We start from the raw sequence: 16,572 nt of genomic DNA, 5'->3' as shown, positions 1-16,572 counted from the left end.
TTTTGAATTATTTATGTAATTGTAATTTATTTTGCTTAGACGCAGCTCTGCAAGTTAGATCACAATAGTTAATTTTTTTTAATGTTTATTTTAATAAATTAATTTTCAAATATAGTAATTTTTTAATTTTTAAATACTTTTGAATTATTTATATAACTGCATTTTATTTTGTTAAAAGGCGGCTCTACAAGTTAGAGTATATGTGCACGTGTAAAGTGTAGTGCAAGTATGTAAATAATTTTCAATGTTGGTTTTATTAAAATTTAATAAAAAATATAAAAGTGATATTGGAAATGAGTTTAAACATTTAAATATTCCTTCAATTAATAATAAAAATTTAAAATGATAAATTTCAACATTAAAATGTTTGCTCAATTAATTATAAAAGGTTAAATTAATAAAAATAATAAAATTCAATTTGTTATAGATAATTTATATCGTGTGACAAACAAGTACTACAAAAGTAGTTGACACTTGCTACAGTTTCATATCACAAAACCACCTCACATCAACATTTTCAAAAATTTGAGACACTTAAATGTGTAGATAAAGAGCTCAAAATTATCATTCCAAAAAATCCCCACTAAATTTTAAGGAAATCAAAGAAAAATACTGTTGAAAAAAAGGGAAAGTATCTTCCAATTAATTTAACTTGTGAATAGGATTAGTTACAATTCCATAGGCCAACACCATGACTTATAAATACCCCATTCCCAAAAACAATAACTTATTTCACAACCAAAATATTTTATAGCAATATGACAAAAAATTTAACCATGGAGATTGACCCCCATATTACAGTTGATATTATTAACTTGTAAATAGGCCTTGTTACAATATCATGGGCCAATACCACGACTTACCAATACAACATACCCTGAAAGACATGAATTATTTCACAATCAAAATATTTTATTAACAACACGAAAAGTTTCTTAACCATGGATATTCATCCTCACTTTACCAGATATATTATTAACTTGTAAATAATATTTCTGATAATAGCATGGGCCAATACCATGGCTTATCACGAGATCCTTAACTATAGATATTAACCCGTACTTTTCCATTCATATTATGAACATGTGAATAGATTTTGTTACAATACCATGGACCAATACCATGGATTTTCAATACTACATGCCAAAAAATCATAACTTATTTCACATTCAATTTTTTTTATAACAATATGACAAGATTCTTAACTATGAATATTGGCCCCCACTTGAAAATAGATATTATTAATTTGCAAATATGATTTGTATAATACCATGGGCGAATACCATGAATTATTAGTACCACATGCCCAAAAACCATAAGTTATTTCACAATCGAAATATCTTATATTAATTTAATTTGATAACATTTTTCAATCGAATGTAAAAAGAAAAATGTTATAAGTAGTTTTGAGATATATCTAGACCCTCAATTACTAAAAATATTTCTATAGAAATTAAATCAAGGTTTTAATAAAATTAAAAATGAGAATACTTTTATGTATAACGATGTGAACTTTATATAATATAAATGATATTATGAGGAAACAACATAGATCCATCCTAACTAAAGATCCAAGCGATGAGAGCAAGAAAAGTGACTAACAATAATAGAGGAAAGATAGAGCATGATTTGTTTAAGTTTTTCATTATTTTATTTTCTTTGACATGATTTATCCAAAATATTGGTTTAATATTTTACAACCAATTCAACTTTTTTAATTTAGATACTTCCTTAAACAAAATAAAACATGATCGAATTTAAGAGAGATAAGAAGGGGATAGTAACAAATTTGGATGGCAGAGAGAGATAGAGACAGAGGGGGGAGAGAGAGGGAGGAAATAACAAAGGCACAGAGAGATAAATTTGGAGAGAAAGAGGGAGTGACAAGGGAGAGATTGAGAGAAAGTGAGGTAGAGAGGAGAGGAGGGAAGAGGAGAGGAGAGGAAGGAGATAGGGAGAGCATTGAAAAATGTAATTAGGTTCATTCTTCATAATGACTCATGTACTCTTGATATTTTATATTTGATGTAAAAAGAAAAAGGAGAAAAATAGTTATTGTTTTATAAGCACGGGTTTCATGCTCAAGTTAATTAGGTCAAGTATGTTCTTCATGCTTTTAGGTCTTTTCAAGTAAAAATATTATTTTTCATAAATCAAGAGAGTCATTGTTATGTATATAATATCCTAGTGGCCATTTTACATCAAAAGAGAAGATTTATTTTTGTCTTTAAAGTGTTAAAAGAGTCCTCCAAGACCAAGTCGGCTTATTCTGAAAAACTCATACTAGGAAGGCCTATTCGACCACATGGAAATTTAGATATAGAAGTGAAATTTGTCTTCATTTAACACAATTACATAGTTCAATCTACAATAGAAACAATAAGAAAGGAAGTGTGAAGAGACTAGAAGAGAAGAAGAATCCTTAGCGAAGGAAGGAAGACCTAATTCTTAACTATTTTTTCTCACACATGCAAAAGGGCAAGAGTTTTTGACCTATTATAAGGCTAAAAGATGCAGACTAAGTTGAAAACCTACAGTTGAGGTCCCAGAATATGATTTGACCAACAAAATAGAAGTTTGAGTTTCATTGCCTTTGTTGACTTAGGTTGATATGAAGAATTATTTCTTGGAAGGATCACTTGGTGCTTGGATCGAATCTTTGTCTTGGTCTAAAGGTCTTGAAGCTCTCATTTTGTCTTGGTTCTATAAGAAGAAGAGAATTTTAATGTGGTTTTCCCCTAGGAGAGGTGTTTTCCCTAGGTGAGATCCTACATAATATGTTCTATTGTTGTTTCGACCTTCATGTTCTTTATGGTTTGATAGTTGCTTGATGAAAATAAGACATAAGAAGACAATATAATTAAAAATTATCACAGGTTGTTATCAAAGTAAGAAAATATTTTATTCCTTTTGATTTTCTAACGGAGAAAAGGGGAAGAGAGAGAGGGATTGAGATAATGAAAGAGCTGGAGGGAAGAGGGAGAGAGCAAGTGATGGGGGGAGAGATAGAGGGGTGTGGGAGAGAAAGGGAGGGAGAGGAAGGAAGATAAGACTCAAAAGGGAGAAGGTGAGAGAGATGGAGTTTGAGGGGTAGAGAGAGGGAGGGAGAGGAAGGAAGAGAAGACTCAAAAGAGAGAAGGTGAGAGAGATGGTTTTTGAGGAGGAGAGAGAGGGAGGGAAGGAGAACGATGTAGAGGGAGAAAGGTGCAGAGAGAGAGGGAATGATAAGGGAAATATGGAAAGAGAGTGAGGGAGAGAGGAGGAAAGGGAGAGAGAAGGAAAGAGAAAGAGAGAAGGAGAGATAAAGAACCATATATCTATTTTGTAATATAAAATTAACTTGCATTTTTATTTGAGATGATAATGTTAATGACAATTTTTTCTAGATAGAAATAAACTATTAGAGGTGAGAAAAAATATGTAACATAAGAGAAAGAAAAGTACTATATCGAGACTGATGATTTAAAAAAATAGTAACAAAGGGAGATGTGACACATGAACATATTTGACACGAGATAAGACCTAAGAAACCTTGTTGAGAGGAAAACCTAGTTGGAAGGTGAGTCTCCCCTATTATCTTTCCCTAATAAAAAAATGGTTGTGAGTACAAAGGATTATGGCTTGTGGTCGATGGGCTACTATAGTGCACAAATCATCTCCGTGTTCTCTATCTCCTATGCCTCTTAGCTAATCTTTTGCATCAATGGAACAAATGCACTCTAAATAATGGAACCCCTTTTCTTCAGAGTCGCCTGGTTATACTACAACCCAATAGCCTATTAGTGGCTAGGTTTGACTACCTCATCTATTAACGAGAGTTACAATATATACTTTTCTAGGATCTAGTTCACTGTAATAATGTGGCTAGTCCATTTTTCATGAATAAGATGGGATTACATAGGATGCTCTCAAATTATTGTGGTGAAAATTGGAATGTTGAATTCTGAGCGACATAACTTTCACATATGAACTCTCATTGACGAAATTCATTCACGGTTAGAATGGTATTTGTGTGTACGATAGGAAAACAATGTGTGGTGCTAAGGAGACAAAGATTTTACCTTAAAAAGGGTCTCGTGAGTTGATTCTTCTAATTTTTTCATTCTAAAAGCATCGAGATGGAGAAAAAAATTATAATGATCAAATCCATATCATAAATTATGGGTATTAGAATCCCTTTCCTATGAAATGTGACATCTCCTTTTTATTAGTAGACCATGGATTGCATTGTTCTGTCCACAAATATTATTTTCTCATAACTTTATCCATTATTTTTTGGTTGTAAAATTCAATTTGATTTTATTATAAGGAGGGTAAGAATTAGATTTATCTATTCACCTTTTCATTTGCTCCCCAAAGGTAGGGTACATACATAAACAACCTTAAAAATTTGGTGGTGGTGACATCTATATTCATACTTCCCAGTTTCAAATCATGAAACTCCTTGGCTCTATTATCAATGTATCTTTCACGTAAATATTTTTTCTCAGATACCTCCTTTGAATGTTTCCATGTCGTTTCCTTTTTATTAATTACATTAGAAATTTTGGTATTTTCCCACCAAATATTGGATTCACCATTTAATTGGTATGTAGTAAACCTAGCTTTTGGGTTGTTATAATATTGACAAAGATAAAAATATTTTCCTATATTATTGAACCATGCATTTTTTTCTCTTTAGAATCTCTTTCAAAAATCGATGGCATCAATTTCTTAAATTCCCCTTATATTTCTTCCACATTGTTATTTTTTCTCAAAGTGTTTGTTCATTTTGTTCACTATTGTCTAATGATTTAGTGGTCACATTTTTTATGTTAGTTTAATTTGATAATTCATCTCCTAGATTAGGTGGATCATTTATCTTTAAATCTTCCTTTCGTTCCTTTGGAATCCTTTCCTTAATATTATAGTTCTACCCATTATTTCTCATTGTTTTTTTATCATTAGACCTTTTAACATTGTTGAATTCATCCTCTATTGCTCTTCTTACATTTTATATTACTCTACCTACCTCCTCAATAGTTGTTTGTTATCTATTCTATGCTTATCTATTTCTAGTTTGCATCCTTTTAATAGTTTCTTAAAGGAATTACTAAATATCTTGGATATCTTGGTTCCTAGAGATTAGTATTTCAATAAATATCCCTTTTCATGATTCTTTACCTCAATGATGTTCACTCCCTTCACGGCTTCAATACAGAGCCTCTCCTTCTCCCTCCTCAACCATTTAACATGTAAGAGTTGTAATAAAACTTATTAGTTATTATATTTTTATTTTACGCCCATGTAGGTCCAAGTCTTGTAAACCAGTTGTTTGATACCATTTCTGATACCTCTCTTAATAGTTCTCCTAATTTTTTTTTTTGGTTTTAACACAAGATATAACTTAGCTTATGAGTTGTCCTTATCTAAGTTTATTATTGACTACAGGTTGACTTTTCTTACCTTATAAATTTTGATAAAAAGATTCACTCTACCATGTTATTTGGTGACTCATTGAGGCACAATGGGAAAGATTATATGCTAACCCCACCCTCATATGGTTTGCCCCTTCCCTCAATTGATTTCAACAAGTTTTTATGTTATCCCAGGGGGATATGTGTTCGATGTAGTGTCTCGCATGACACTTGGGTTTAATTTATGCTTACTTATCACTATGTTCATGTGCTCAAATGGTATTTCGGATCTTAAATAATTGACTAATGTTGATTCCCCTTCTTGTCCCAAATGCAATGTTTTCTATGGGCTTAATAGAAACCTTTTTTGTCATTTTGAGCAAAGGTGATCTGAAGCTTAATAGGTAATTGAAATGTGGAAAATGGATTGGCTTCCTTAGTAAACACATTTTGAAATTAGGTTTTGAACATATCCTTTCAGAGTTATGGTTCTAGAGTTTTCATTACTATTGTTCCAATTTTTTTTGACTCTGTGAATTGTTTTCCTTCATTCCGTTACTAATTTAGCTTTCCCCCTTCCCTCTTATGCATCCCAAATCTCAGATTACAATAAACCGAGATTACCCACATCAAGTTTTATTCTTTCTATGAAATGTAAAATTGGATTAACTTTATCTTTCCTACACTATGTAGAGGATTTGAAAGGAATGGGAAGCAAGGTGGGTAATAAATACTTTTTTTTTCTATCTATTTTTGTTTTTCACTTTCTTTTCATTTTTCTAAGACACTAAATTCTTCTTGGCATGGTTTGGGCAGGAGGTTTGTTATTTGGAGGTGAGTTTCTGATAATGCCAAGATATAAACTAAGGAGGGGATGTATGTTGTCCCATGGACGTACTTCCCAAAAACTTTCCCTTAGTATGATGATGAGATGATGATAACTTCCTTCCCTTGCATTGTTTTTCAACCATCTCTTTGCATGGTTTCTATTTTCACTTATTGTGAATGGACTCATTTTCAGCTATCTCTAGTTTATATGGTTATTGGGTCTCCGTAAGACATTTTTTTTGTAATGAAATACGTCAAAGAGGGTTAACACACTAGGACCCCGTTCTTCATACTTATAATATTACTTATCCGTTCCCTTGGAGAAATGGAAAGACATCATTTAGTTTAATATTGTTTTATGGTTATTTACTAATGGGTTCCTTTGTGATTCCATTTAGCAACGGAGAGGGTAAGGGTATCATACCACAGCCCTATCGTTCTTCCATTATATAATATTGATTCTTTTTACAGTGCTCTAAATGTGTATAAATTCTAATATAAAGTGTATGCATTGTTTATTATTCTCCACACTTTTGAGTTTGGCATCTTATTTGAGTTTTGGCCCCTCCCCCGACCCCGCTACATATTGATAATAACAATAAATTTATGGTTGTATTTAAGGAACCATGACCATGTTTTCTCACATTAGGAATGTGGTTTTACTTTTCCATTGTGGCTAAAACTCTAGGAATGCATAAAAATTGTTTTTTTTTGTCTTTTTTGTTTTTTGTTTTTTTGTTTTTTTTTGTTTTTTTGTTTTTTTTGTTTTTTTTTGTTTTTTTGTTTTTGTTTTGTTTTTGTTTTTTTATTTTCTTTTTTTCTTTCTTTCTGCTTTTGGAGTGAATAGTTACATACTAGGTTTATCCTTCTATCCACTCTTATTAGTTATCGACACAACATACCTCATAGGGCATCCCACCTTTCCTAAGAATCTCATGCTTATAGGTTGTAACTTGCCCTTTACTTGGTGTGCTCAAGGATTTATTCTGATTCTTGGAGTTTGTGTGGTCTAATTAGTTTCTTGTAGGAAACATCATAGGTTTTACATTTATCCTTAGCTTCCATTCATAAATGTTATTACCATTAGTTCCCTTGTTTTAAACAACATTGAGTTTATCCCTATGCTATAGTTTTGGCATATACTCTTCTTAATACATTTGTCACTTATATCTATAATTTAATCTAATACATCACATTTGTGTTAAGTCTAGGAGGATGTGTAGTCCTTCCATATGTAATATTCTTGGCCTAGCATATTCTTTCTGGAAAAGCAATGAAGGAAGATTTAGAAGTTTATCGAAATTCAAGTGGCTTCCCTTTGGGACTATCTTGGTATTTCCTAATATGCAAGACATAAATCTAATTTCTTTTTATAGTGTATATTTTTTTTTAACCCTTCCCATCAACCATTCAAATGCCCATCAATCTAGTGAACAACCATTTAGCATTATACATTATCCATATTTCTTTTTAACCTTGAAAACGTGTAGACAATAAGATTGATATGACATTCTTGGGTGGGATAATAACCTTCTCTTAAAGGTTATAATGATTGGTAGTAAAGCCTACAAGATATTCATTTTTGTCAATTTTCTTAAAAAGGCACTAGCATTCTAAGCAGCCTTATTTTATAAACTTCTGCATGATTTAATATATCTTACATGTAACATCAATAGTGATGAATTGAAATCACTACTCGAACACATGCATTAAGGATGGGATGAACCGACAACCATATGGATGATAAAAATTTATGGGGGATGTTCCACCTATCTGTAGGAGATCAATAAGACAAATCTCTTTACCAACACACCCCTAAGCCTTGGGTTGTGATTTTATAGAGATGAGTTCCTCATGCCTATTTTAGCTCTGTGGATTTTCACTTTCATGTATTAGATGGTGGTATTCACAGATCAAGCTCAACCTTTCACTTATTCTCTCACAACATGAGACTCCTCTCTCTTCCTCGGGTACTTATAAATTCATTGTTGATCCTTCATAGCCTCATAACATGTGGAAAATATCCCACTAACAACTATTTATTTCCTAGGACTTGTTCCACCATGAGGCCATATCCCTTTTGTGATACATGAACCCTGAAGATATGTTGTTTATCCCCCTTTTAAATTTATTTTTAGAGAATAAAAATTCCTCGACTCTGTATTTTCCATTCCTAGTTTGTCATATGTCAAGCAGAGCCACCTCATATAAAATCAAAATCCATACTCATAAACATCGCTCATCAAATTGTATCTATTTATATATTATTAATAAAATAAAATTGTCTACAATATTTATTACATTATTATTTTTGAAATTTAAAGTTTCGAAACCTTTCAACCATAATTAAAGTAAGGTTATGTTCAGAAACCAAAAGTTAAAGCAACTTGTGATAGTAATGGATAACATGTTATTTTTGTTATGTCATCTCAAACACCTGTAATACCGAATCAAATGTTAGCTAGATAATTTTTATTGAATGGCTCATTAGAAATATTCATTACTTGAAATTACTTTCCTCACGTATGATAACAAAATAAGAAAAATATAAAACTTATAAAATCCTTAGCAACATAAATTAATCTAATATCATTTGACTAATATTTACTTACCATTGCAGCCTGAGCTAATTTCAAAGGGTGAATTGAAAGTCATGCACCTTGTAAAAAAAAGGTGACATGAATAATCAAATAAGTGTATTGCTGAAACACTAGTCTACCGATATGGAAATATTTGTCTGCAAAAATAAAGCAATGTCAAATGACAAGTATGGGATTGTAGTCAATCTCACCAATTTGTTGTAGTGCTTAAAAAACACCATTCAATTACCTTGTCTCATCTGAGACATCATATTATGGCTTTGTTACATGGATGGCTAACCATGTTTCTATACTTAACATGTAGAAAGTGAACCCACGCACTATGTTCACCATTAGTGACTCAAGAAAAAGGGTGTAAAACGTATAGTGGAGGTTGTGAGCTATAACAGAGATGTCCATATGTCATATGATGTGAGGGTTCGAGTTTAATATGAGTTTTAAGCATGATTCACATTAAACATGCCTTGAGTTTTAGTAGGGCTAGGTGGAAATGATGAAATGTCTTAATAATCCCCAAACACATTATTTTATTCTCAAGGGGAAGCCATACCACATTGCGATGGGATATTATAGAGACTCAAAAGTTGTTTAAATGTTGTGGAACCCATAGTGAAATCTCATCCTATTTTAGATAGAGAGAATTATTGTTTTTCGAAAATTAAAAGAGAATGAATCTTCATCCAAGAATGTCTCTATACCATTTTACTTATGGAAACCATTTAGAAACATTTAGAGGGGAAAACTAACTCTATATGAACTCGGAACTTCCGAATGCTTGTTTAAGAGGAAAGTTCACTTCACCTTAATAATGATAACATGTTATTACTAGATTAAATATAAGCCAAAAAAAAATAATGTGTAAATTTGAAGGTGCACTAGAGTTTATATCTCTAATTACATTATGTCTTTTGTACATTTTCTAACTTTATCATTATGATAATATGATTTTAAGTCATTTTATTAGTTATTGGAGACCTTCACAGTTGATCTGTCCAAGGTTTCCAACGTTTCACATGGTGACTCTATGGTCCTTCATGATGGATGGAGTCACCATCCAAAACATGGTGACTATGTTGTCCCTGATGATGGATGGAGTCACCATCCAAAAAATGGTGAGTCCAACGTTTCGCATGGTGACTCTATGGTCCTTCATGATGGATGGAGTCACCATCCAAAACATGGTGACTATGTGGTCCCTGATGATGGATCGAGTCACCATCCAAAAAATGGTGAGTCTGTGGTCCGTGATATTGGATGGAGTCACCATCCAAAACATTATCACTCATATTACACATTATTATTCTGTTTTTTTTTTCCTTTTATTACTATTATTATTATATCTAATATGTTAATACTATTAATCACCTAATTATTCTACTCATTTATTATTTTATATTAATTATCTAATTTTATTATGAGTACTTCTATCATCTCTATTCTATTTATATATTATTCATAACAACTATACAATTAATTATTAATATTACTATTAAAATCAGTTATTCTTATTTTCTTTTTTTGAGTTAGTTTCTCTGAATCTTTTTCTTTGATTCCTAGGATTTCTATACCTCACCTTTCCCACCTCTTATCTTCCAACACATATGCATATGGACCTTACCACTCTTATGCTCTTAAACATTTGGTCTTAAAGGTATATCTCCTTTTAGATTTGAAAAATCAAACGAAAATGATCTATAAATCTCCAAAATCAGATTCTACAAAATTTAATGAAAAAAATCTCAAAACATTATGATTTAAATTTTAAAAGATTAAAGAAAAACATTAATTTTAGTAATAACTTATTTTTCTCATAATTTATTTTCCGTACTTTTATTTAGTAAAGTGAATAGCAATATGGTATCCTAAAGTAATATTCATTTTTAAACAAAAACCATCATATCTATTTACTGAGAAAATGGCACTTAGACTATACCTCTAACAATCCATGTGACTTTTCTGCATTTTATTTTTATGTCAAGTAACTAAAAGTTAAATTGTTTATAAAAAGAAGTTTGAGTAATAATTTAAATAATAATATATTTATTAATTGTTAAAAATATAATTTTTATTTTTTTCCAATTATTTAAATTAAGTTAATTGATAATAATTTTTTGCAAAATATAAATATGAATGATTTATCTAATTTTTATAATAAAATATAATGTTATAACAATAAATAATAAATAAAATTAATAATATATAACAAAATTATCCTCTATTTTTTTGGGTTAATTTCTAGAATAAAAAAGATCTCAATGTAAAGATAAAGATGAAAGAAGATCTAAATGTAAATTTAAATTTCATATTTGATAATAAAAAAAAACAAAACCAACAAACCTCCCAATCCGATTTAATGTAAAAGGGGATTCTCTAAGCGATTTTCCAACTCCCTCATCCCATTCCATTCCGGTTTAATGTAAATTGTCAATTCCCTCATCCCATTCCATACAGAAAGCTGAATTCCGACCAGTTTTTCGAAGGAGATGGTAGTGGATTTGATAATAAGAAAGTAAACATTAGAATGCTTATGACCGTTTCAAATCGAAATGATACATGGAAATTAAACATTACAATGTTTAAAACCGTTTGAAATGGAAATGATATATAGAAAGTAAACGTTAGAATGTTTACGGCCGTTTCACATGGAAATGATATAAAGCCAACATTACGCTAGATTCATCTCATTCGTTTAGTCTTCTCTAAATTGCGTTGGTTTCTTTTTCGTTTGGCTTGTATCAGCTTCCTCTGTACTTTCATTGCTAAACATGTTAGTTGCTTTTTACAGTCGGTTTTCTCTTACTGTTTTTTTTGGTCGTAGCAAAAACGTGTAGCTCGTTTTGCTGGTTGATCTTTTCTTCATTTTTTGGTTGACAGATTTTGTTTTATAGCAAAATATAAGGGGCGGAGATGAAACTTGATATAAGAGGATCATTAATTGTTACATTGGAGATATGATACAAGTAGAAGCGTGCAGCTTCCAACGAGGTTACGAAGGTTGGTTTGCAAGTAGAAGCGTGCAGCTTCCAGCGAGGTTACGAAGGTGCGTAGTTTAAGGGCATCATATTGTCCTGCGAGAGGGACCACTGCAATGTACTCTTCGAACAATACAGAAATGAAGATGGGAATGGGCCTCTGGTAAAGGAAACAGAGTACCATCTATTAAGGCCACGCCCTCCTCCGACCACCTTAAGAAATTGGGCGGTTGGCGATCTGGTGGAAGCAAATGAAAATGACGCCTGGTGGAGGTATTGTGACGCAGGTTTCACCTGCCCAGCAATACCGTGTAGTATTTCCAGATACGGCTTCAGAGAATATATTCCACCTGCCCATATACCGAATGCAATGTATATATGAGAATATATTCTCTGAAGCCGTATCTGCAAATACTACACGGTATTGCTGGGCAGGTGAAACCTGCGTCACAATACCTCTCCACCAGGCGTCATTTTCATTTGCTTCCACCAGATCGCCAACCGCCCAATTTCTTAAGGTGGTCGGAGGAGGGCGTGGCCTTAATAGATGGTACTCTGTTTCCTCTACCAGAGGCCCATTCCCATCTTCATTTCTGTATTGTTCGAAAAGTACATTGCAGTGGTCCCTCTCGCAGGACAATATGATGCCCTCAAACCACGCACCTTCGTAACCTCGCTGGAAGTTGCACGCTTCTACTGGATCATTAATTGTTACATTGGAAGTGAGATCAAAAGATCGCTCCCTCTGTCACTTTTGCATCTCATCATGAGAGATGTCGCATACAATGGGTGAGGTCGCGAGGAACACCACCAACGCTGTTTAAGGTCAGCAGTCGATACCCATTAGTGCGGTTTATTTTTAATATTATTTGTTACTCTCTTGAAGGATTTTTTGAATTGGTTATTTCAGATTCCAAAGCTTTTATTGTTTATGTTAGGTCAGTGTTTGAGATCCACATCATACCAGGTTTGATGGTTTGCGAAGTTGATTTTTAATATTCAATTTTTCAGAAATTGAAATTCCTAGGTATAACTGTATTAATTTGGGCTAATTCTGAAAGGGTTCTATCTACTACAGTGATCACTATTGAATGGGATGCGTATTAGACATAACACTGATTAATCAATACATCGCCCACCATCTTTACGGCCAGGATTTTGGCTGCCAGTTCAGTACCTTCTGGTTCGCTCGGTTAATTTCGCTTTGTGTAGCGTTTTGACTAGAAGTTCCTCTGAATTTTCTGGCCCAGCAAGCTTCTGGTGGAATTCTCTATTTTGGCCCGTGAGGGTTATCCACGTATTGAACGCGATTCTGGATTATTACTAATTTTGGCTATTCTGTACTTACGAGTTATGAGCGATAATCCCTGTTTACATTCTCTGATTTGCAATTTTTCTGCCTTACATTCTCCGGCCAAGATAAACATTTTGGTGAATATAGAAAGCATACACTATGCTTTTCGCCTCAGCAATTTTGAATTTGTACGAAACACTGATATGTACCGGTTGTAGAAATATCTAAGAAAACTTTAAGATAACACTGAAAAATAAGAATAGAACCCTGTGCAATTAGAAATTTTATATTAACAATCAGACAATTTTACCCAAACTAAAGCAAGTTAGGAACAGATTGACTTTGATATTCAAGGTAATAGACAAGTGTATATCTATTGTACCTGTAGTTTAACTTTATTAAGTAAATTGTGTCACTCATCATACAACTTTTTCTCATCATACAAAGGAAAAAGTTATCAATATTTCAAGATGTTATGAGGAACTTCAACGTCAAGTTTGGGTCTTCCACTTTTGAACAAGGTGACACTGATTTCCAATGGAAGCTGAGTGATTCTCAAGTGAACATGGCACGATTTCCTTTTTTTTTTACCATGATCTCTAAGCACAATTTTCTTTCTTAGAAAAACTTTTAAACATGGCTACAATGTACTCTAATATATCCAAAATTTGAAGACTAAGGTGACACTGATTTCCAATGGAAGCTCAGCGATTCTCAAGTGAACATGGCACGATTTCCTTTTTTTTTTACCATGATCTCTAAGCACAATTTTCTTTCTTAGAAAAACTTTTAAACATGGCTACAATGTACTCTAATATATCCACAATTTGAAGACTAGAAGCTACTGGGAATTTATCAATAATTATATCTTTGATCAGCAAAAGATCCTTTCCAAGTGCCAAAGAATTATGTCCCGCCTGTTGTTCTGGTTTGTTGTTCTGCTTGTGTACTTGCCCCTCTCAAATAGCAAAGGCATCATTCCAGCCCTCAATTTCTGTGGCTATGGCTATGGATAGAATTACAACATTATCCAAAACATCCCACTGATGCCGAAAAACAAATGACAATCAGTCACATCCCAGTGATGCCCAAAAACAAATGACAATCAGTTATGACCGTGGATGATGTCATGACCGTTGATGAAGGCCCTTCTTAGCAATCCCGTGATTGAGATCTTCACTACAGATATCTATTATATTGCAACCGGTTCATTAAACTTAACGAGGGTGGTGGCAACGTCCACTATACAAAGTTACTTTTATTCCAAGAATCTTAGAAGAAGGGGCATTTCCACTACCCTCCTTAAGTGTTGGGGATTTTTTTGGTAAAATACCAAAAACAAACAAACTGAACACACAAAGGCAATGCTCTATTTCGTTCTCTCCACAGGATCTTTTGCACAGGGAAGCTTAATATTTTTTTCTTGAGAACAGAGTATTACACACCCACACAAAGAGATTTGTATTCATTAAAATATAATGCATGATACATATTCATCTTCTTTTACTGAGAGGGATTCACCAAAAATACATTCAGCCAACAAAAATAAAACTATGTCTCCTCTTGAGAATTTACACTACTGGTGTGTAAAAACCCATTTTCATTTACTGCTGTAAAACCCTTTTACATTTACTGGTGTGAAAACTATTTTACTCATACTGCTGTAAAACAAATTTTTACATATGCAGTAATAATAAAAAAAAATTATGTGCTCACACTCCTCGCATTGTTGTGCGATGTATATACTCTCTGCTTCAAAAAAAACAACGCATATAAAAGCTTTCTACTCCCTCTGTTTTGTCTTTGTGCACTGCTGTGCAATAACCTTGCTTTCTTTTGCTGCCACCTGCTCTCGTATCATCCCATGTGTGAAATGTAAAATATTACATCCCTTAAACTTATGCGCTCCCCCTTGTTTTTCTTAGCTTGCACTGCTGTGCAAAAACCTTGGTTTTCGTTGCTGCTTCGTTTCTCAATGGTCAACGCAACAAAAACTTAACATATATAATATGTATGCCATACAAAAAAAATATAATACGTAAGAGCATATTCCCATACCTCCGACTTATAAAAAAACATTAAAACTAAAGACTCTTACCAATACTTCTACGGACACAATTAAAGCATTGAATTTCTTTACCGGCGGTCAACCAAACTTCAACTTTACTCCACGCAAGTATTTAATGCAGCTTCGAGTGCATGTTTAAACGATGGATGGCAGCGAACGAAGAACCCCATCGAACGGGTGGAATGAATATCGGAAGGCCCCTTGTTACCGAACTTTACGTCCCGATATGGCAGGTGGTTTTGCAAAAAGTGCTGGACACGTGGAGAAATTTCACTAGATCGGACTCGACTGTCCAGAAACCGTTTTCATGAAAAAGTTGTCCGAAATTTGTCAGGGGTTCGCTGAGCGGTTTTCTGCTGTCGTTGTTGTCCAACTCTCAGCGTCTGAAACCTCTACTTGCAGTTGGAATTATACTTTCAACACTCCCCTTTAATTTCAACTGCTGTTACAAAAGAGTCTTCCTCACATAGAGGGATTCACTAAAATATTCTTCCTCACATAGAGGAATTCACCAACTGCTTCAGATGCAGTTCCACAACCAATCAAAAGAGTCTTCCTCTTAACAAAGGGATTCACCTGAGACTGTGTTGAAGAGCACCTTTCTCTTGATAGAGGGATTCACCTGAGACTCTGCTGAAGAGCACCTTCCTCTTGACAGAGGGATTCACCTCAGACTGTGCTGAAGAGCACCTTCCTCTTGATAGAGGGATTCACCTGAGACTGTGCTGAAGAGCACCTTCTTCTTGATAGAGGGATTCACTAGTATATGTTGAAAAGCATCTTCCTCTTGACAGAGGGATTCTCAAACATGCATTCTTCAGAGGCACTTCAATCTGTCTCTTACATTCATTTAGCACATACGCGCTGCAGCGTATTGCCTTTTGTTTTCTCAACAGAACAACTGCAAAGATTTCATGTTGTTGTGTTTTCTTTGCATTACATTTCACTTGCGTTACTGCGCATTCCCTTCCTGTTGTTTTCACAATGAACAACAACCAAAACTTCATGTTGCGGCCTACTCCCCTTCATTGATTACAATCGCACTGCTGCTGTGTCTCACTTGCATTTCAGATGCAAACAACAAAAACTGCATTCATATGCGTTGCTGCGCTTCTACCTTATCTCTCAACAGACAACCACAAAACTTACATTACAATCCATATCTGCACTGCTGTTCATTTTTCCTTTTCTGCGCTCCTCTACACTGCTGCGTCTACTTTTCTCTCTGTCTTCAAAATTAACACTGCTGAAGCACTGCTGTGTCTGCACTACTGTGCATTTCATTCTCTATCTCAGCAAAAAAAAATTACACTGCGTTGCACATGTTTCCCTTTCTTTTACTTCTTCGCACTACTGTGCGTTTCATCACTTCCAAAAAAAAATTCCATTTGCTGCATATTACACTCACTTTGCT

Source organism: Pinus tabuliformis, chromosome 8 (genome assembly GCF_031772625.1).
Source record: "Pinus tabuliformis cultivar Carrire ecotype Pingquan chromosome 8, CPIR1, whole genome shotgun sequence".
Lineage (NCBI taxonomy): Eukaryota > Viridiplantae > Streptophyta > Pinopsida > Pinales > Pinaceae > Pinus > Pinus tabuliformis.
Note: the sequence above shows the minus strand (reverse complement) of the source record.